Genomic DNA, 23,756 nt, shown 5'->3' on the forward strand with positions numbered 1-23,756 from the left:
TATTTTCCACCACTTCATCTTTACTAGTATTTATTCCTGTGGGCTTGTTGAGTCTTAGAAGAGTCACATTGTCCTTTTGTAAAATATTTTTGTACTTCTGCATTGGGATTTGTATAGTTGAGGAAAATCCTTTTGTTGGAATTTTTAATAACCATTAGAATTTCAGCTGAAGTTTCAGCAGAACAGATAAGTGAAAAGATTGCAGTGCTATTTCTTACTCTTGGACTGAGTCTGCGGCTCAGAAGACAAGCAATGTGTTGGCTGATATCAAGCACTGTTCAGTTCAAGGGAAACTAGCTGAAGTCTTGTAGAAGGTCGGTTGTATGCCTTTTCACTACAGAAGTTTCCCTTCCTTATATAACCACTGGTGACCACAAGGATATTTAGACCTCTGGGTTAGGTGGGTTCCCATTTGTCCCATAAGCATGCCAGGTTGTGTCTTCAGAGGTAAGAATCATTCAAGCCTTAGTTTCATCCTCTCCCTCAATATGTTTCAGAGAGTAGGACTTGGGCAAGCAAAACACTTAGTTCTGCACTGGCAGATGAAGAACTGAGGTTTACAGCCACTTGCCTACTGGTCTCATCATCACAAAAGAACAGTACTAAAATGCCCTTTGCAATGAGCCTTCATAGGCCATCATGCTCTCACAGTCCCATTTTAGCTTTGCCAAATGTCCTTATGCTGCTAGTATTTTTTAAAATTTGTAGTGTTTTTCTGGACAAATTATACATTCATTGCAGTTTTAAATTGGCTATTAACCTCCATGAGGATGTAAACTCCATGAGAGCATGAATTTCTCACTATTATATTCACTGAATATTCCATGTGATATTCTAGCATATATTTGGTACAAATCAATTGTTGTCAAAATGAATAAACAAATATGTCCTATTGATAAACATTCTCATCTCTAGTCATGTAACATTTCATATGCAATTTTTAAAGTAATTACAGAAATATAAAATTTTATATAATGTATATTATATATAGTATATTGATTTGCTGCATGCAGAAATTTAGGCTAGCTATATTGTTGATCATCTCAATTTTCATTTCCTTAATTATTATATAGGTAGAAAAGCTCTTCATGTGCTTGTTAGTCAATGTATATACATGTTATTTTTAAAAATAATGCATTGTTTATCAATTACTCTCTGGTATAAATGTTTTACATGTTTTATTTTATTAGAAAATATTTCATATTATTTAACTCATTGTTAACACTAAACTACCAGTATCATGACTTTATGTTGTAAATTTTCAACTGATACATAAAATAATTTAAACATTGCCCATTTATGAGATATTATGTGATGTTCCAACATATGCATCCATTGTGTAATCAAGTTAAACATATTTATTACATCAAATGTTTATCATTTCTTCAAGTGAAAACATTCAATTTTTCATTCATATATGATATATTGGATAAATTTTAAGAACTTGTGTAAATGCCACAATGTACTCACCCAGCATAACAATAAAGGAAAAAATATAAAGCACATCCTCATTATCTATAGGTATCCTTTTATTCAATAGCATACCAAAGCTTCTTCCTCCTACCAAATTTTACCTTGAAACCCATTGTTCATCCTCTCCTTGTCCCTTTCCACAAATTCTCATACTCACCTCATCCTCTGGTATGATTATATTCTCAACTTCTATGAGAACAACTTTTTAGATCTCACGTATGAGTGAGATTTTGTGGTACTTGATTTTTTGGTGCATGGCTCATTTCACTTAACATGGTGAAGTACAGTTCCAATCATATTGTTGAAAATGACAAAGTTTCATCTACTTTTATGCTCAGTAGTAGTTAATTGTGTATATGTGCTACATCTATATCCATTCATTATTTGAAAGTCACATTGGTTGTTTCCATTTCTTGGCTATTATGAATACTGCTGCAGTGAACTTGGTAGTTTGGATACCTCTTTGGCATCCTGATTTCATCTTCTTTTGAAATATATCCAGAAGTGAGACAGCTGGATCATAAAACAGTTCAATATTTAATTTTGTAATTAACCTCATACATTTTTGTGAATTTCTTTTGTTGCACTATACATGTTGATATATATGTTCTCTCACTTGATAATTTGTCTTTTCACTCTTTCAAACGTGTGTTAGTGAACAGAAATAGTGTGATTTAACATGTATTTTAATTTATTTTCTTTACATAAATCTTCTAATCTATCATTATGAATTATCTCACAACCATGAAGGAGAAATACACTTATTTATATTTTCTATAAAAGATTTAAAGTTTTACATTATATATTTCAATTTTTGAAAGGGTGTAATGCTTGTATATAGTTGAAATTAGAGAAAATATCTTATTTTAAATATTAATTGAATGTGTATTTCATGAACATCCATCCTTCTTTCCATTACTTTATCATATTCACTGGACATTTGTCAAATTCCATAGATATTCAAATTTGCCTCTGAGCCCTTGATTTTTTACAAGTAGTTGATGTGTATAAATTTGTGCCATTGCTACAGATTCTTGTTTCCATAATTTCAAAATTAACCCTCATATATACTAATACATTTTCTTTTTTATAAATTTTGGCTTTAGCAATCTTAAAATATTCTACCATAAATTACACTGCTCTGTAATTAACATCTGTTTTTGTCATGATTTCATGTTATGATTCACATAATGATTTAGGAAATGTGTATTAGAAATGCCTATATATACACTGCTTAGTAAAAGTTGATATTAAAGCTGTAAGGGTATGGTCTAGTGCTGCATTTGGGCGCTGATCTTCAGTAACTACTGGATAAAGTAAATGGTTGTAGAAAATTAAAATTTTGGTATTTCTGCTTAGGTTAGTTTTATCTAATTTTGATTTTCAATGTATTTATTACAGTTGTGGTCTTTTAAAACACTCCCAGGCATTTTTAATCATGCTTTTTAAATATAAAAGCTAAAGCTAAATGAATGAAAAATTTTCAGCCACTTTAGTAGACATTGAAGAACTCTAGGATGTTCTAATGCTATAACATAGCACTTCTAGAATTTTATGAATACACAATTAGCTGGGTTTTTCCTCTGGAAAGTCTGATTCATTCTGTAAGGTTTATGAACATGAATCTAAGTGAAGATTAGATGTGATGCTATGGGTACTTCTCCATCAACCTCATTTCATCATGCTCACTAGTAACAATGCTGATTTTAACTTTTCTCTATCCCAGTGAACTACACTCAGTTCATGTCCAAGATGGACTTTTCCTGTATCAAATTCATTTTATCAACCTGAGATATTACTCCAGAGAGATCTCTGTTTTCAGTACTTTCCTAGCATATTTGTACACTGAAGGAAAGGAAGCAGTTTTTAAACACTTGGTGTATACAAGCTTTGGACTGACTCTTACACACTGATTCAGTCCCTACTGAAACTGATTCTGTATTCATTTTTCCAGTTTCTGAGTGCAAAATGGAAATGTTATGTTGACAGCAAGTAGAATCCTTGTATCCATGACCAACTGACAGAATAAGAGGTTTTATAATGGGATATACCAAGGAAAGACTCCAAAATTTATTTACTCAAGACAAATCAAAATGTCAGGTGAAATTTGAAATTTCATCGTTAAGTGTCACACTATAAAATTTAAAGTATATTGTCATGGTCCTCCCTATTATGCTTTTATTCAACTAATGGGTTAAGGTCATAAGAAATAAATAAATGCTAACAAAAAAGAAACATATGTTGAGTGGTGAATGTTATTGCTTAACTACCAATTAACCAACTTGTTAACTTCAACTTCTTTGCACCATGTGTTATCTTTCATTTTATAGATCATTAATATCCTTTCTTGCATCACATTCAGTTCTGTGGAAGCAAATTCCTGGACTCTTCACAAAAGATGATGAAATATTATTCACATTAAGATGGAAAGGAGAGCAATGCACATCGTCTGTGTTATCCCATGATATTTTCATTCTGCTTTTATGCATGAAAGCAATAGTAAGAATCTTTCTGTATAGCTATCCTTAACTCAACTAGCAAAAATGCTTTGTCTTTCTTATTATGCATATGTCCTTTCTTCAACAAAATCAGTGATAAAGGCAGAAAGGGACCTGCCTGAAACTGAGGAGGGGAGGGGGGGAAGGTTGGGGAAGGGGGGCGGGGTGGAGAAATGACCAAAACAATGTATGCACATGTGAATAGATAAACAAAAAAAGAAATAAAGTTGACTCCCAGTTAAAAAAGAGCACCAAACATCGTAATCTTTGCAAAAAGTCTTACTATTAATTTATTAGTGACAGAAAATTGATGCCTTTCCAGGGTGTTGCAGTAATCTGTTGCTGTATATGAAACTAACCTTGCATTTTCTATTACAATACCAGAGTATTATGATACTATGAACATACCTAAAATATTCTGTCTCCAGAAAATATAATGTGAACAAAACCCCAGAAAACCATGTAACTATGCAAACCTAGATCCCAGTCAGACCAACTATTTCTAGTTGTCCAAGCCAACTGGTAAAAGGGAGTGAAGAAGTAAACCAAGAACTGCAGGTCTGTGAATAGCCAAGGCAATAATCAGCAAAAAGAGCAATGCTGGAGGTATCACAATACTTGACTTTAAATTATATTTCAAAGCAATAACAATAAAAACAGTATTGTACTGGCACAAAGACAGATATGAAGTTCAGTGGAACAGAATAGAAGACCTGGATATGATTCCACACAACTACCCCCACCTTAAATTAAATTGTCAGAGGCCAATATGGGAAGGAGATCAGGAAGTAGTGAACAGGTCTGGTAGAGATGAACCAATATGGGTTGCAATTCACAAGTACGTGGAAGCAGTGCTAGGAATCTCTCTGTATAGCTATCCTTATCTCATCTAGGAAAAATGCTATGTCTTTCTTACTATTGCCTATGTTTACTTTCCAATAATATTGAAAAAGGGCAGAACAGATTCTTCCTGGAAGCAAGGGAGGGGGAGCCAGGGGGCAGGGGGCAGGGAGGAGAAATGGCGCAAACAATGTATGCACATATGAATAAATAATAAAGAAAAAAAGAAAGGACTGTGAGTCTTCTGCTAATAGGGTTTGAAATTAAACTCTACTGAAGACTGGAAAAAAACAAACGATCACAGCTCAAGGAGTCTTGGGACCCCTGTTCATAGTGTCTGGGAGGGAGACAGCCATTGTTGTGGAGAAGGAAAGGGTCTATTGTGGACCTGTGGAGAAGTTTAAGCAACCAGTAACATTATTTCACTGCTAAGGCAATGAAAGGACTTATGGGTGGTGATCTTACCCTCCTTAGAAAGACCAAGTCTCATTGGCAGAGGATCCCTGAGGAAATAGAGCACTGAGCACTGAGCACTGCGTGCTACAGCTTCAGGAGCTGCCTGCAGACAAGTGGGGGTTTACCACAAGTTGTGATTTGAGTCTGAGTTATTTTGGGACTTAAAAACAACAATCATGTCTCTCGGAGCCTTGAGACAATAGGCCAGTGCCTGAGAGGGAGATGTCTGTGTGAGGTGTTCGTGGACAGGAAGAGAATCTGATGTGTACATTCGTAGAAACCAAGAGCCAGCAGCTTGGGCAGTAAAGAACTCTGTAGTTAGTTGCTGTGATTTGCTGACTAGAACAAAGCCCATTATCTGGGATCACTGTGGATGCAAAACAACAAGCCCATAGCAGTGGAGTTGGCCCCAGGAGTTGCTGTCAGTACAGTTATTTTAAAAATGCTTTTTTAAATGCACAAAAGTTTTTCAGATTAATTATATTATTTTGCAATTGCACTGGGAATATGTTAACATTACACTTAATCTTATTCTTGATGATAGTTTTTCATCAGCATACATTTTTCATTTTTACAAGTAAATGATATCATGTTAATTTGATACAACATTCTCTGAAGAATACTAAGTTATTCTTGTATGTATTGGCCAATTGTATATTGTGTGTGTTTTTGTATGGTTTCTCTGTGTATGTGAAAGAAGTGTTTTTGTATGTCTTTCATCATTTTTAATATAATTGTTGGTTTTGGTGTTAGTGTCCGAGAATTCTATTCCTTCGAGAGACAGAGAGTCATGCGTGAATGCAATCAACAAAGCAGAGTTTATTGGGCTGGCAAGCCAGGATCAAGCTCCCACACAGACACACAGGTCCGATTGAGCAGACAAGACCCCGAGCCTCTTTGGGGAAGATCTTATGTAGGCCCTCTCTGGCCATTACAGCAAAGCCCACGCAGTACATAGCCAATGAGTTTGTAACACCACATACACCTTTAGCCTATCCTTTTAAAAGCACATTACTTTTTAGCCTATAGATTCAAAGGTCAGAATTGGTGCACGCAGATACACTTAGCAAGCAGGCAGGACACATCCTGCACATACATCTGGTCGTCTTTCACAACCCGCCCACATTTCATGTGCCCTCATCCTGTTTATCTGGTCCTGCACCTGCATCTGGGGTGGAGGGGCATCTTGTACTGGCTTTACTGATCTCTGCTAGGGGGATCTGCTGGGGCAAGCTATTCATCTTTTCATTGGGAGTAATTATATATCTAATACAAGACCTTTGATGATTAAATGTATTAGAAATATTCTAAATATTCTTTCAGTCTGCCTCTTCACATATATTTTTTAAAGGAATTTTTGATGAATGGGCATTTTCTTTTATTTTTATGAAACATGATTTGTAATTTCTGTTATTTCATGGTTAATAATTTGGCCTTATCTAAAAAATATTTATCTATTTGAAATGTGGAAATATGTGTATCCTATGTAACGGATATATTTTGTGCTTGTTTTTACTGTTCAACAAGTATCTTTCTATTTCCATGTGAAGCCTTATTCTCTGTGTAATCCAGTTCTTTGAGACTTTTTCATATCAAATACTTTTGATAACATCATAGAACATACATTTTTATCTTTTAAAATTATTTTTACAGGACTAAGGGCATTTGCTATATTCTACATAGTCATCAGAAGCTGAATTTTTTTCTAATGTTAATGACATTTCTTTGCTTATGTCACAAAACTAAATCAAAGACAAGAAATGGGTGCTCATAATCTTGTATTAAGATTCTTAGAAAACAAGAAAATTGTATTTTAAGAAGCAAGGAAATGTTACAGACAAGTGATCAGAAAGCTAACATCAGTGACAGTGGTTAATCATGGTAAACATTTACACACAGAAAACAAGATCTCAATCACATTTAAAATTGAAGCATTTGTAAACTTTACCTTCTGATAATTTTGGCAAAAATAATTTAATTCTATTGAGCATATTCAAATTTTGGTAAAAATTCCAGCAATAAGGCCAATTTAAATTTTGCAAATTTGGAAGTAGAAAATCTGTCCGTCAGTGTTCATCATATAGTGTAACCAAATTATTACTTCTTAGTCAAAAACATACTCTACAATGTAGGCTCAGCATTATAAAATAGTGAACTTTTCATTTTTAGAGGGCAGTTCATCCTCATTTTATCATTAATGAAATGAACCTAATTAACCTTCCTTGAATTTTTCTATTAGTTACTAGGTCATCTGAGACAAATTTTAATATTTGCTGTCATTTCTAATCCTAATCTTTCTTCAAAAAGTAAAGAATATGGTAATTAATTTCTGTTAGGTGAAAGATATACTTCTGATATTCATTAGGCTTATAGAAATCTAGTTGTCTTTTAAAAAAAATTTTATTAATATATAGTCACCTGCAAAATCTTGCTTTAATGTATTTTGCAGAGTCATTATTTGTGCTGCATAATTACTAACAAAAGGCAATTCAAATTCCATAATACTTTCTTGTTATTATGTTTTGTCATTTTATAAATTTTAATAAGCATTAAATATTCATAAATTTGTTTCATTTTTTGGTTGTCAGCAGTGATTCAGTATGGTGCTATGGGCTAGTCTTTTTTATGGAAGTTATTATTAATCAAGAAATGAAAAACACTTCTCCTTGAACAATAAACAATATAAAGTAGTAATGGTGTATGTTTTATATTCTGTTAGGGACACTTCTTTGAGTCTTTAAGCAATATTCTTTCATTGAAAATAGAGGCAAATTTAGGAGTCATATCAGAACCAAAGTTGTTAAATTAGTCCTGATAGATAACATGCTATTTTAATGTCTTTGAAATCTAATTTTGAGGTGTATATTCTTAAGAATTATCTTAGCATTAAAATGCATACAGCCGAAAGACAACCTTTGAGGAACTCTGGGTAATAGTGTAAAAATATACTAAATAAATCTCCCATCTTCTCAAAATATATAATAGTATGGACTCAACTTTAATGTATCTGAAGAGAATTTTTTATGTACCTCTGTGAGAAAATAAACTTCAAAACCTATGCAGGCCAACTGTGTTTAAGAAATTGTAAATTGTATACCAATAATTTATTTTACAATAATAATGAAAATAATAAAAATATGTCAATATATACATCAGTTTAAATGTGTACAGAGCCAACGTTGGTGTTTCACTTTAAAAATTTTTGTAAGTAAGTTATATAGAACTTTCCACATTTTTGGTATTTTGATTTGTGTGGTTTTAATACTTGGGCTATATTAAGGTCTGGTAAGAAAAAAGTGATTGTTACCCTAAAGAAATACATCTTTGGTGGAGTATTTGGTGGAGTGACTTTGAATGCAGACATGGTATTAATAACCTTTCACAGATCAAACCATTACTGCTGAATCATCTAATGAAAGAAGTTGTGTAGATTTCCCATAACTATGGAGTCCGTCAAGGCTGTCTTTCTACTGAGCACAGTCAGGGGTTGTGGTAGTTATTCATAGTTGTCAACGTTATTAAATGGAGAAATATCTAGAACACAGAGAAAGCACACCATTGGATGTGTTTGTGACACTGAGGAGGAAAAATCTGCTGTGGAGTTAGGTGTCACTATTCAGTAGCCTGAACACCAATGGGACCAAAAGCTGAAGAAGCAGGGAAGCTCACGCAGTCAAACTCAGTTCTTGAGCACGTGGGTGTTTTGACGCTGCTGTCACAAGGCTGAAATCAGTCCAGTATTTCTTCAGCTTTCAAAGGTGGAATCATGCCAAAAACTCTCCAGCGAGCTTCCAGGCCTTCTGTCTTGGACTGGGGCTGCATCATTGGTCCCTCTTGATCAAGCTTCTTAGAGAGAACAGTGAGTAGTGTACCTGGCTTTCTAGTCTGCACTCAGCCATTGTGGGACCATCGAGCCTCTTGTTAGGTAAGCCATCCTAATAAATACCATTTTATGATTTTGTATATATTCTATTAATTCTGTTCTTCTAGGGAATAATAACACAGGAATACCATTTTGAAATGAACTAGAGGGATAGCCCTTGGTTTAAATTTGTGTAAATTAAGCAAGCAGTTTTTTAACTTTAGAAATGAAAAACTATTTTAGCTAGCTCTTGCTCATTAATTCTAAGTCATCTCCCATCGCTTCTAAATTTTATATCAAAAACATCAATTCCTGACATCTGCACATTAGCAGGATTTGAATCTTTCTTCTTTAAAGAGTTTTCATTGAGTAACCTTATGAAATGTCTACTAAGATATTTGTCAATACTGACATCCTTTGCTCTATTCTTATATTAATTGCAATTTGGGGTCACAGAATGAAGACATTATTTTGAACATTGATTTTAAATGTTAAACTAAATAAAATATTCAGAATCCTAATCAGAATAAATAATTTTATTTTCATTACCTATTCATATCTATGGGAAATTAAGTTTGTACTTACTAAAAAGTTATAAAATATTTTGAAAAATGGAGAAACTTTTTTCCCACAAGATGATTTAGAAACTCATTGAACTTCTAATTTTCTCTTACTAAAATTAGCTAGAATCACAAAAATTTTCTGTATGATTCTTAAGTTGTACAATATAGATAATTGCACTTAGCAGTCTCAACATAAGAAAAATGGAGTGACAAATTTAGTTACTTTCTTAGGACCTTCTACATAATGAAAAGGGGAAATTATATCTACACAAGACTTACCACTCAACCAGGATATCATGCAGATCTTGTTAGACTATGCAACAATGGAAATATGCCCAGTGTCTTAGTGATTTAATTATTTAAAAAGTCATTTCTATGTATACCTATATGAAATACTGAACAATCAGTACACAATTTGACATCAATATGCACTTTAAAATTGGACAGAAAAGTAAAACAGGTCCTGTTCAGGGGAGGTACCAGTGGCAGGCAGGAGGGTAAACAGAGGATGAAGTAACATGAATAGGATGGATATATTTGCATTTGTATCTGAAATTAGGACAATAAAACTTGATGAAATTGTTCTAAGAAGAGGGAGGATGATGGAAGGGGTGAATCTAATTAAGATATATTGTAAGCAGATATGTGAATGTCACAATGTATTTCCCCTATACAACCCATTATATTCTAATAAAAATAGTGACTTTTATCTTCTACAAGTCAGCAGCAGTTTGGCTGGGAGCTCTGATTTATCTTTTGTACCTGGGATGAAGGCCTTATCTGGAACAAGACCAGTCATTTCCAAAAGGCAAATACAATTTCATGTGTTTTTTTTTTATTTTTTTTATTCTTGTGCTGGTTGGGGGTACATTGTGGCATTTACAAGAGTTCTTATCATGTATCAAATATACTGTACTTGAACTCACCTCCTCCACCACTCTCCTTTAGCTCTCTCTTCCCCCATTCCTGGAATAGTTTCAACACATATAATTTATACATTTACATACATATGTGCACAGTATTTGTATCATATTCACTCTTCTTCACCATTTCTCCACCTCCTCCCTTCTCTTCACAAAGTGAAGGAACAATTGGAATTGAACATATAGATAAATGTAACACAGGTAGAACATAAATTTGTTGAAAGTGTGAGTGATACATATCATTATCTATTTCCTAAGGGCAAATATGAATGAACAAGGAGAAAAGTGATACCTTTGGTCCTTTTTTAGTAACCCTGAAGACAATAGACTGGTCTAAAATAAAATATTAATGTAAGTCTTTACAATAATGTATTCATAAGAAAGTGTCTTCAATACCATTCCTGCAGCAATAAGATAACAGTTTTCAAAGGAGTGGTTTTGTACTGTATTCTTTACTTTGATGAACACTACATACAGAATACCAAGAACAATAACACAAAAACGATATACTCTATCTTCTAGATACACAGCTTTCTCCACTCCTATAATAGTTCAATTAAAAACCTTCTAATATCTTCATCAGTTCTCAAATTTTGGCTTGAATAAAATTTAAGGTATTTCTTTTTTAATGAAAAATTCAGTTCCATCAATTATTGTTTTACATATTTACATTAAGGGAAAAGGAATCAGTTATTTTTTAATATGTTCAATATTACTTTTGTTATATTCTTTCCCTCAGAGAATACAGTTTGGGATAATTTTTCTTATTTTCATGATAATGTATGTTTTCTTTAATTTTTGATAACTTATTTTACTTAATCTAGTGAAATATGTTGTCTAAGTTAACTCAGTTTTTACAATAAGCTACCATTTTTTAGTACTTACAATGTATATGTTATTTGTTGAACTTACTTGTTTTGAGTCACTTCACTTCATATTTCATCCATTCTGTTGATAATTTGTTCCCTCCAAACACTTTTGATATCTTGTTTCAGAAACTTTATTTAAATTATTTCTTTATCTTGCAAACATAATTAAAATTTTCTCTTTCATGAATTAATTCTTATTCCAATTAAATTATTTTATTTTCAAAGTACATTTGGTTTTTCTGTTTGTTTGTTTTATTTGAATCCTATTCTAGTCAAAGCAGCATAATAATTACAAAAAACACAGTGGTGTTCATATCCTCTGTTAGTCTCTAAAAACTAGCTTAAGTCTAGGAAGGGCGTACTTAGTCAGTTCTCATTTGGGATCTGCCACAAGCCACATTTGTAGCATTGCAGCTGGAACTCCAGTTTTCAGCAGGTTTAACTAGGATTTAGGGTTCACTTTTAAATTATCTCAGTATCCTTTATAGAAAGTTGGGTCTGGCTCTTGACTCACTCTCAATTTTTCTCTATTTGGGCTTTGCCCAGAGCTGCTGAGCACTTCTTACTGTAGGCAGAAAGCTTCTACCAGAGTGAGTAGCCTGAGGCCTGCAGTGAGCTATGACTCAGCAATTAAATTCACATATTTGCTTCTGCCATATCCTGTGGATGAAACAGTTAAAAGATATTGCCAGAATTGTGGGTAGGAAACAAAGACATTACATCACAATAAGGCATGCCAAAATCATATCTGAAGGAAACATTATAAAGTGAGTTTATATTGGTGCAGCCCCTTTTGGAAAGTATCATTTGCCTCAATTCTTGCTCTGTCCACAAAGTATATACCTCCCATACGAAAAATGTACTCACACCCTCCCATGTCCCATAAAGTATTTTACAATAAATATACTAGAAGGAAGGCAAGCTTAAATTAAGTTGGACAGGTAGACACATTGCATTCTCAATAACAGGGTACGGACAAAAGAAAATTGTTACCTAAAAAGCCACCTATTATCTATAAAAGAAGATGAAACCAAAGGCAAGAAGTATAACCAAAAGCCAGAATGTTTTGTTGGCAAGCAGTAAGACTAAGCCCCCATCAAGTAGCTGCAATATTTGCCAACTAATTATCACTAGAGTTTTGGTCCAGTAACACCTGTGAGATTTTATTTTTTCTATTTTGCAGTGGAAAGTCTCTACTTATGTTGTGGACATACATAATGGCATCACACATGGAGAAACTGCACTCACAAGGCTACAACAGGGAATTACATAGCCTTTCTGAGTAGAGCTGACTGCTGATTTGATATTGGGTTTTGAGGAATCATGGAGCTCAGTGAGTAAAAGATTCTCAGTGTAACAGTTGGCATTAGATGCTGACAGATTGAGGCTCACTAATTGCAATGAGTTTGTTCAAGCTTGCCATGCTTTCCGACCCAAAGTTTATTACTAATTGTTGCTTTGGAAACCATTTTCATTTTTTCAAGTGTTGCTGATGAAAGCATAAAATTCCCTGCATATATCCCAGAATTTCTTTTGGCTTATCCTTAATATGTCTGTATAAAAAAATACATCTATTCTTTCAGTGTTTAGCAGTTGAAGAGGAAAGATATTTACAGACATCTTACAGCCAACCAAGGAAGCTATGAATATTATCTATCATATAATTATAAACGTCAAAGAAATATACATATATATATACCTATTTATGATGGAACACATAAACTGAATAGAATCTTGTGTATCAAAATTAGAAAATAAGTACATTTTCATCATGACTAAATCTAAGACACAGACATAGAAGAAGAAATAACTTACACTTTTGAAAAACAAACAACACCACCAATCATCATAAATATCTAATATTTTACATATATACTTGTATTAGGCAAGGGTCTCTAAAACATCAGAATCAGAAATGTGCATATCTAATTGTAAGAGGTGAGTTAGTAGGTTGTCTTACATGACCAAAGATTGAATATTCATATAATGTACACTTGCAGTTTTAAGGACCAAAGAAACCAGTCAATACTCAGTCAAAGAAGTTGGAAGCCTCAGAAGAGGAACCAATTGTATAACCAAAATGCCAGGTCAAAGTATTAAAAGCTCCCTGGAGATTCGATGGTATAGATCAATCTCCAAAAGGTAAAGATCCTGCAGTCTGATGTCTGCAGGCAATAGCAGTAGCAAACAATGCAGTTGTTTGAGAAGAAAAGAATCACCTGTGTGTGTGTGTGTGTGTGTGTGTGTGTGCAGGTGTAGGCTTCCCTTTTCTCCTGCTTCTGGTCCATTCTGCTACTGAACTCCCACCCTACTGATAGCACTGCCCACACACATCTTAGGTCTTCTATTGTTCATTTGCTAATCCACATGCCAGTTATCTTCATAAACACACAAATAAACACATCCAACAATGTGCTTTAACAACTGTCTAGGTGTTCCTCAATCTAGTTAAATTGGCAAAGTAGAGTGACCATCAAGATATCAATACACCTCTTCTCAAAGAGTACAATATTTCAATTTATTTTAAGAAAAAGAAACAATTTGCCTCTATGAATAACTGAGTATCACTCTAATAATGTAGTTATTCAGATTTTCAGCCTGTCAAACTTACCTAACTATGACAAAACCTTTTAAAAACAGGTCAAGTATTTGGTAAGGTCGAAATTAAAGTGTATTTTATTTTCCTCTTCATTGGTGTCTATAATGAACCTATAGAAAACATCTTGCTTAAAGCTAAAATATCACAGCATGTCCAAGATGGTTATGTAATCATTATTCTATTTATAGGTTCATTTTACATAGATTGAAACTGAGGGTTACTATGGCTATACTAAATTGATCAAGTATATACACCTACAAAGTAGCCAAGTAAAGATCAGGCTAAGATAGTTTGATAAAAAGCCAAACTCTTAACCATTTATGCAAATCTTATTAATGAATAAATAAATATGGGGAATTTATCAATTCCCCCCCCCATGATTAATATGTTGATGATATTTATAAGGTACTTCATTCATATTAGCAACACATGTTATAAAATATATTAGAATATGTCTAAAAGTAGTTTCAAACTGTATGAAAGACACTGTAAAATTCATATGAGGAAATATATGTATACCTAAATAGAATGAAATAAAATTCCCTGATTACAAATATGTAATATTAATAAAGACATTGATTCTCCCTCAAAAAAGCTATAAATTCACTGGAATGTCTATTTTAATAGTGATGGGATTTATTTTTGAATTATTGTGATAATGTTAAGAAACATAAATTATTTTGTATATTTCCAAAGCTTATGGATCAATATTCATTCATGAAGAATCTACAAATATGTAAATGAAACATAAAGAGTCCAATATGAAGTGATAAGTATAAATCTACTATTCAACAAAATAATTAAAGTTTTAAATAGATGAAGTACTGCTCAACCTCACCAGACAGGAGAGGAATGAATATGGATGCAACAGTGTGATTGGCAAAACATAAAATTATTATAATAACTCATGCAAGAAAATTTGTGGAAATGGGGACTCTCATGCAATATTGATGGGAATATATATTTTTCAGGTCAAATTGGCAGGAACTATCAAATATAAAATGTGCATAACCTTTGCCTCAGCAGTTTTACTTCTAGAACTTACACATTAAAATACTCCATAAAAGTGCATAAGCAGGATAAAGTTGCTATATTGTCTACAATAGTAACAAAAAAGAATGGAGGTTTTGAGGATTGTCAAAAATAGCATAAGTAAAAATGTTTAATTGTATTCTTTATTCAAATTAGGAATGACTCAATAGTAAATTATAAAAATATTAGGTTATTTGATTATGAATATATATCTGCACTATATTAAGTAAAAAAATTACTGAAAACATATACAAGTAATGTGGCAGCTCTTACTCAGAAATACAAGTATATATTCACAATTATAGAATGACTTGATACATTAAGATACTTCATCATTATTAGTAATAATTGAATGAAATTAAAATGTAAGACACTAGATGTTCATTTGTTAACATGTTTTTTGCAAATAATATACATGATACACTTAATAGTGTGTTTTTGAATTATTACAATTGTTAAATTTTCAATGTTTTTGTACTTATGTTTCAAAATTTCTTAAACTCTTACATAATATATACCAACTCATAGAAAGAGAATACATAAAATATAGAAATGTATATACAAATATGATTGCTTGAAATACAGACTCTGTGTATATATAAATAATATGTAATATTTTACAATACACTGAAGATTAGTTGAAAGCAAATGTACTTGAGAAGTTTTTTGGAAGAGAAATAATAAATTCCTTGAGCACATTTCTAGTTTAACTTGCATTCTAGAAACACCTATATGAGCACTAGCTGGGATAACTATTATAAATACAGGAAGTCCAGGCTCAATTCTCACTCACATCAAGAATAAAAAATAACTGATTCCTTTCCCCCAATGTAAATGTGTAAAACAATGCTTGATGGAACTGAATTTTTCATTAAAAAAGAAATACCTTAAATTTATTCAAGCCAAAATTTGAGAACTGATGAAGATATTGGAAGGTTTTTAATTGAATTATTAAAGGAGTGTAGAAAGCTGTGTATCTAGAAGATAGAGTATATCATTTTTGTATTATTGTTCTGGGTATTCTGTATTTAGTGTTCATCAAAGTAAAGAATACAGTACAGAACCAGTCCTTTGAAAACTGTTATCTTATTGCTACAGGAATAAGATTGAAGATACTCTCTTATGAATACATTATTGTAAAGACTTACATTAATATTTTATTTTAGAATGGTACATTGTCTTCAGGGTTACTAAAAAATGACCAAAGGTATCACTTTTCTTCTTGTTCATTCATATTTGCCCCTAAGAAATAGATAATGTAATTGTAAACATGTGCTATTAATATTCATGCCAGAGGAGTTGGATGGCAAGTTCTTTTTCCTCACCTAATAAAAAATTCAGGCCACCCACTGGTCCACCAGGCCAACACCTGCCAGCCCACCAGGCCACCCACTGCCATTGGAGGGATCCAGTACCACACACTGGCTCCAACCTGCCTAGGACATGCAGACAAATAAGACTGGAGGCTAAAGGAATAACACCAGAACTACTAAGACTGAAATTCTACTGTTCCTGAATGGGAGATTTTTTTTTTCCATTTTTCTGTTTTCTTTAAGTGTTTGGTTGTCATGTTCACTATTTGGTCATCCACCATCTCTCCCTATTAATTTCTTTTGTTCTCCATTTTTTTTCTCTTTCTTTTCCTTCTTCTTTTTTATTCTTCTTTCCTGGATTTGTTAAGTTTAATATTGTAAGTTGGATAATACTAAATTACACATAGACCACGGACAGAAACAGTACCAATTAGAATGATGGGAAGACAAAAAAGGGATGGAAACCATTTTCTGCCCCCAAAAAATATTAGTAAAGGATTCAGAAGGAAATGAAGAAAATGGATACCCAGATCCAGACTCCAATTAAACAAAGAGAAACTATACCAAGGAGCTCAATGAAGCCCACAAGAACACCCCAAAAGAATAAATTCTGCAAATTACCGATGAGAATTTCATAGAGATGTTACTAGACATGGTCAACCAAGAAATTCTAAGACACTCAAGAAATTCTAAGACACTCAAGAAATTCTAAGACAACAAAAATAAAGAATATGAAAAAACACAAAAACCAAATAAATGAAATCATAGGAACCCTAAAAAACACCAAAGTGAAACAGAAAACACCATAAATAGAGAAATAAATGAATTAAGGATGAAAACTGACAATATTAAAGAGGAAGTGACCCAAGATAGGAAAACCTCAGAAAAAAGAATAAAACAGAAATACAAACAAAATGGAAGGCCACTACAGCAGACTAGAAAAAGAAGACAGACTCTCAGAACTTGAAGGTGAAATGATAATTAAAGGACAAACTGAAGAACTATTAGTCAGCCAACTCAAATTCTGTGAAAGGAATATGCAGAACTCACCAACTCCATCAAAAGAACAAACCTGAAAATCAGGGGCACTGAAGAAGGAGAAGAGGTCAAGCAAAAAAAATTTGTAATGTATTCAACAAAACAATAAAAGAAAATCTCCCAAAACTAGAGAAAACTATGCCCATTCAGGTACAGGAAGCCTCCAGGAACCAAACAGACTGGACCAAAATTGAACTACACCACAAAAAATTATCATTAAAACAACAAGCACAGAGAATAGAGAAAGAATATTGAAGACTGTAAGGGGAAAAAATAAATACCATACAAAAGTATCAAAATCACAGCAGATTTCTCAATGGAAACCTTAAAGCAAGAAGAGCATGGAGTGAGGTATTCTGGTCACTGAATGAAAATAACTTCAACCCTAGGATACTCTACCCAGAGAAATTATAATTCAAAATAAATGGAGCAATAAAAGTCTTCCATGATAAGCAGAAACTAAAATCATATATGAGCACCAAATCACCACTAAAAAAGGTTCCTGAAGGAATTCTGCACACAGAAAGTGAAATCAAACAAAACCATGAAAGGGCATGCAGTACCAAACCACAGGAGAAGAAAAGGCAAGGGAGTAGAGAGCAACATTGATTCAGCTGCACACAATTAAACACTTAAACTACAAAAACAACTAAATGACAGGAACCACCACATACCTATCAAAACTAACACTGAATGTTATTGGAATTAATTTAACCATCAAAAGACACCTCTTGCCAAACTGGATTAAAAAGGAAGATCCAACAATCTGCTGCATATAGGAGACCCATCTCATAGACATAATTAAGCACAGGCTGAAGGTGAAAGGCTGGAAGAAGACTTACCAAGCCAATGCTCCCAAAGACAGGCAGGGGTAGCGATCCTTAACTAGGAGAAAATATACTCAAACTTACATTGATCAATCAAGATAAAGAAGGACACTCCATAGTTGTAAAAGGGGAAATACATCAAAAGTAAAAAAACAATTATCAACCTTTATGCACCCAACATCAATGCACCCAATTTCATCAAACATACTCTGAAGGACCTAAAAACATATATAGACTCCAATACAGTGGTAGTGGGAGACTTTAATACTGCCCATCGCCAACAGATAGGTCATCCAAACAAAAAAGTCAGTAAAGAAATTCTAGATCTAAATCACACCATAGACCAAACAGACCTAGCTGATGTCTTGAGAATATTTCATCCAATTCCTGCACAATGTACATTTTTCTCAGTAGCACATGGAACCTTCTCCAAAATGGATCATATCTTAAGGTGCAAAACAAACCTCAGGAAATATAAGAAATTAAAAATAATCCCATGCATTCTATCTGATCATAATGCATTAGAACTAGAAATCAACAACAACAAAAAAAAAACAGTAAAAAACATGCAAACAATTGGAAGCTGAAAACACATTGCTCAATGATCAATGGGTAATTAATGAAATAAAAGAGGGAACTAAAAGACTCCTGGAAGTTAATGAAAATAAAAATATGACCTACCAGAACCTATGGGAAATACCAAAGACAGTCCTAAGAGGAAAGTTTATAGCCATGACTGCATATATTAAAAGGTTCAGAAAGATCTCAAATCAATGACCTAATGCTACAACTCAAACTCCTAGAAAACAAGAATAGGCAAATCCCAAAACAAGTAGTAGGAGAGAAATAATAAAAATAAGATCTGAAATCAATGAAATAGAAACAACAACAACAAAAAAAGCCACAAAGAATCAATGAAACAAAAAGTTGGTTCTTTGAAAAAATAAATAATATTGACAGACCCCTGGCAATCCTGACTAAAATGAGGAGAGAAAAAACCCAAATCAGTAAATCAGAAATACAAAAGAAGAGATAACAAGAAACACTATGGAAATCCAGGAAATCATGAAAGACTACTTTGAGAACCTATATTCTAAAAAATTTGAAAATCTTGAAGAAATGGAAAGATTTGTAGATACTTAAAACAATCCAAAATTGAATCAAGAGGATATTAATCACCTGAATAGCTCTATAACACAAAATGAAATTGAAGCACCAATAGAGTCTCCCAAAAAAGAAAAGTCCAAGACCTGATGGATTCTCTGCTGAATTCTTTCAGACATTTAAAGAAGAACTAATACCAACTCTCCTTAAACTGTTTCATGAAATAGAAAGGAAAGGAACATTACCTAACTCAATTTATGAAGACAATATTACACTCATCCCAAAAGCAGAAAAAGACACCTCCAAAAAGGAGAACTACAGGCCAATTTCCTTAATAAGCATCAATGCAAAAATCCTCAATGAAATAATGGCAAACCAAATTCAACAACAGATCGGACAGATCATCCACCATGACCAAGTTGGCTTTATCCCAGGGATGCAGGGTGGTTCAACATACACAAATCTATAAATGAAATACAGCGCATTAATAGAAGCAAAGACAAAAACCACTCAATCATCTCAATAAATGCAGAAAAAGCCTTCAATATGATCCAACACCACTTCATGATAAAAGCTCTAAGAAAACTAGAAATAGAAAGAATGTACCTCAACATTGTAAAGGCTATATATGACAAACCTACAGCCAACATCATACTTAACAGTAAAAAACTGAAACCATTCCTCCGAAAAACAGGATTGAGACAAGGGTGCCCACTATCCCCACTCCTATTCAACTAGTACTGGAATTCCTAGCCAGAGCAATTAGGCAAGAAGAAGAAATAAAAGGAATACAAGAAAGTAAAGAAGCTGTCAAAATATCCATATTTGCAGACGACATTATCCTATACCTTAAAGATGCAAAAAACTCTACCCAAAAACCCCTAGACACCATAAATAAATACAGCAATGTGACAGGATACAAAATCAACTTACAAAAATCAGTAGATTTTCTACACACCAACAACAAACAAACTGAGAAGGAATATATGGAAACAATTCCATTCACAATAGCCTAAAAAAAAAATCAAATATCTAGGAGTAAACTTAACAAAGGATATGAATGGGCTATACAAAGAGAATTACAAGCCTCTGGAGAAAGAGTTCGAGGCAGACTACAGAAGATAGAAAGATCTACCGTGCTCATGGATTGGAAGAATCAACATAGTAAAAATGGTTGTATAAAAAAAAAGCAATCTACATTTTTAATGCAATTCCCATCAAAATCCCAATGACTTTCATTACAGAGATTGAAAAATATACCTTAAAGTTCATGTGTAAACACAAGAGACAGCGAATAGCTGAGGCAATATTCAGCAAAAATAAGCAATGCTGGAGGTATCACAATACCCGACTTCAAACTATATTACAAAGCAATGTCTATAAAAACAGCATGATACTGACACAAAAACAGACATGAAGACCATTGGAGCAGAATAGAGGACCCAGAAATGAAACCACGAAAGTATACTCACCTTATTTTTGACAAAGGTGCCAAAAAATATATAATGGAGAATAGACAGCCTCTTCAACAAATGTTTTGGGAAATGTGGTTATCCATCTGCAAGAAATTGAAATTAGATCCATGTTTATCACTTTGTACTAGTATCAACTCAAAATGGATCAAGGACATTAATATCATACCCAAAACTCTGAAGTTAGGAGCAGGAAACACTCTGGAACTATAGGTATATGCAAGGACTTCCTCAATAGAACACCAGCAGCCAAGCAACCAAGAGAAATAATGGACAAATGGGACTTCACAAAATTAAAAAGCTTCTGCACAATAAAAGTAATGCTTTTCAATCTGAAGAGACCACCAACATTTGGAAGAAAATATTTACCATCTATACATCAGACAAAAGACTGATAACCAGAATATACAGGGAACTAAAGAAACTAAACTCACCCAAATTCAATGAACCAATAGAGAAATGGGCAACTGAACTAAACAGAACTTTCTTAAAAGAAGAAATTCAAATGAACAACAAACATATGAAAAAATGCTCACGATCTAGCCATAAAGGATATGCAAATCAAATGCTAAGTTTCCACCACACCCCTGTTAGAATAAACATCATCAAAAACACCAACACCAACAGGTGTTGGCCTGGATGTGGGAAAAAAGGAACCCACCTAAACTGCTGGTGGGAATGTAAGCTAGTGCAACCACTCTGGAAAAAAATTTGGAGGCTTCTTAAAAATTTAAACATAGATCTGCCATATGATCATATGATCCAGCAATCCCACTGCTGGGAATATACCCAAATGAATGCTACACAGGTTACTCCAAAGTTACCTGCACACCCATGTTTATTGAAGTGCTACTCACAATAGCCAAGTAATGGAAACAACCAAGATGCCCCACTATGGATGAATGGATTAAGAAAATGTGGTATTTATGCACAATGGAATTTTATTCAGTCATGAAGAATAATGAAATCTTATCATTTCCAAGTAAATAGATGGAACTGGAGAACATCATTCTGAGCAAGGGTAGCCAGGCTCAGAAGACCAAAAATCATATGTTCTCCTTCATAAGTGGACGTTATATCTAGGGCAAATACAGTTGTTGGACTTGGGTCACATGACAAGGAAAGAGCACATATGGGAGCTATGGGTATAGGTAGTAAACCCAAAACATGAAAGTGTTTGATGTCCCCACTTCAGAGGAACTTATACAGAAACCTTAAAGCAACAGAGCTCAACACGAGAAGGGGATCAGGAAACAGTGTAAAGATCAGTTAGAGATGAATCAACTTTGGTTGTAACACATTTGAACATGGAAGCAATGCTAGGTATCTCTCTGTATAGCTATCCTTTACTAGCAAAAATGCTTTGTCTTTCTTATTATGCTTATGTCTTCTCTTCAACAAAATTAAAGATAAGGGTAGAACAGGTTCTGCCTGGTACCAAGAGGGGAGTGAGGTGGGGGGGTATGTGGAAGTGGGGAGAAATGACCCAAATATTGTATGACATGTGAAAAAATGAACTTAAAAAATTGAGGGATGGAACAGAGAAGAGTCTTTAACAAGGATGATTTGTTCAAGCAAAGTTTAGATTTTTTTTTAAGCAGAATTGATCATGAAGTGATATATTTTCCCAAAAGGAAAGTGAGATCCAGCAAATTCACCAAGCAGTCAATTACATGGCACTATGGGTCTATGCAGTTTTATAGACAGGGCTTAATGACTGCTAAGGGTACACACTTTTGGTGTTTATGAAGAAGTGAGAAGCCATATCCCATTTCTTGTTATTGAATAAGGTGTCCTCAAAACTATGATGTTGAAGGATGAGAGGTGTCTGCATAAAACCACCATTGTAATGAGATGTAAATGAGGCCTCTGGCTAACCTCTAGAGAAATTCACTATTGCAGTAGTTGGAAATTACCAAGAAGAAGCCATAACCATAGTCAAACATTACTGCAGGACAGTGGTGGATAAGGCTACTTGGTAAAATATACCTGGATATGTGTTGCATCCATTCTCTGGCTCCCCTGAATAATCACTTTTCCCGTTCTACCTGCATACCCATATCATTAGTATCAGAAAGCATTAAATGCATAGGAATATATCTGATCAAAGAAATTCAAGTCTGTTCCATATAATGTTAATGGTATAAAAAATTCCAAAAATTAAATGAAAATAAAAAACTACATTAGATTACACTAGAAAATTAAATACAATAACAAAATATTTATGCAAATTTTGAATCTAAATGTGAAGTAAGATGTAATGACTCAGTTTTTTCTATACTCTAAATCAGAAAACAGATTCTACTTGGATTATTTAGTTTTCATTTTAGAGGAGTGGAGAACATCTTTATTAATTTCTACATTGTTCCTCAAAGTCATGTAAACATAAAGTGATTACCAACAATATAAAGTGAATTCAGAAGCAGTATGATGCATTAGAACAAATTTTCAGTTTTTTCTCTCAACATATTTTCAGATGAAATTATTCTATAATAATTTAAATAAAAGATTCAAGATCCTAATTTCAATAAAATGCCTAGAATTCCTTCCTGCACTACAAGGTATGAAATGTTAATTTCAGCATCATATTTTTCTGCCATATTTTATAAATGTAATCTACATACTCAAATTATATTTAATTATTTTATTCCATGTACATGTAACTTGGTTGCTCAGTGTTTATCCTCAAATTTAATCTGACATATATCATATAAAACTGTATTATTATACTTGGTAATGCATCTAAGTATTTTTGGCATATTATAGATTATATATGGTAAGGCATTTCATCATGAAATTTCCATACGTGCACATAATTTACTGTATTATATTTTAATTTCTTTGCTGAATTAGGTTCCTATATTGCTCAGTGAATCTGAATAAACCT

This window comes from Castor canadensis, chromosome 10 (assembly GCF_047511655.1).
Source record: "Castor canadensis chromosome 10, mCasCan1.hap1v2, whole genome shotgun sequence".
In the NCBI taxonomy this organism is placed as follows: domain Eukaryota; kingdom Metazoa; phylum Chordata; class Mammalia; order Rodentia; family Castoridae; genus Castor; species Castor canadensis.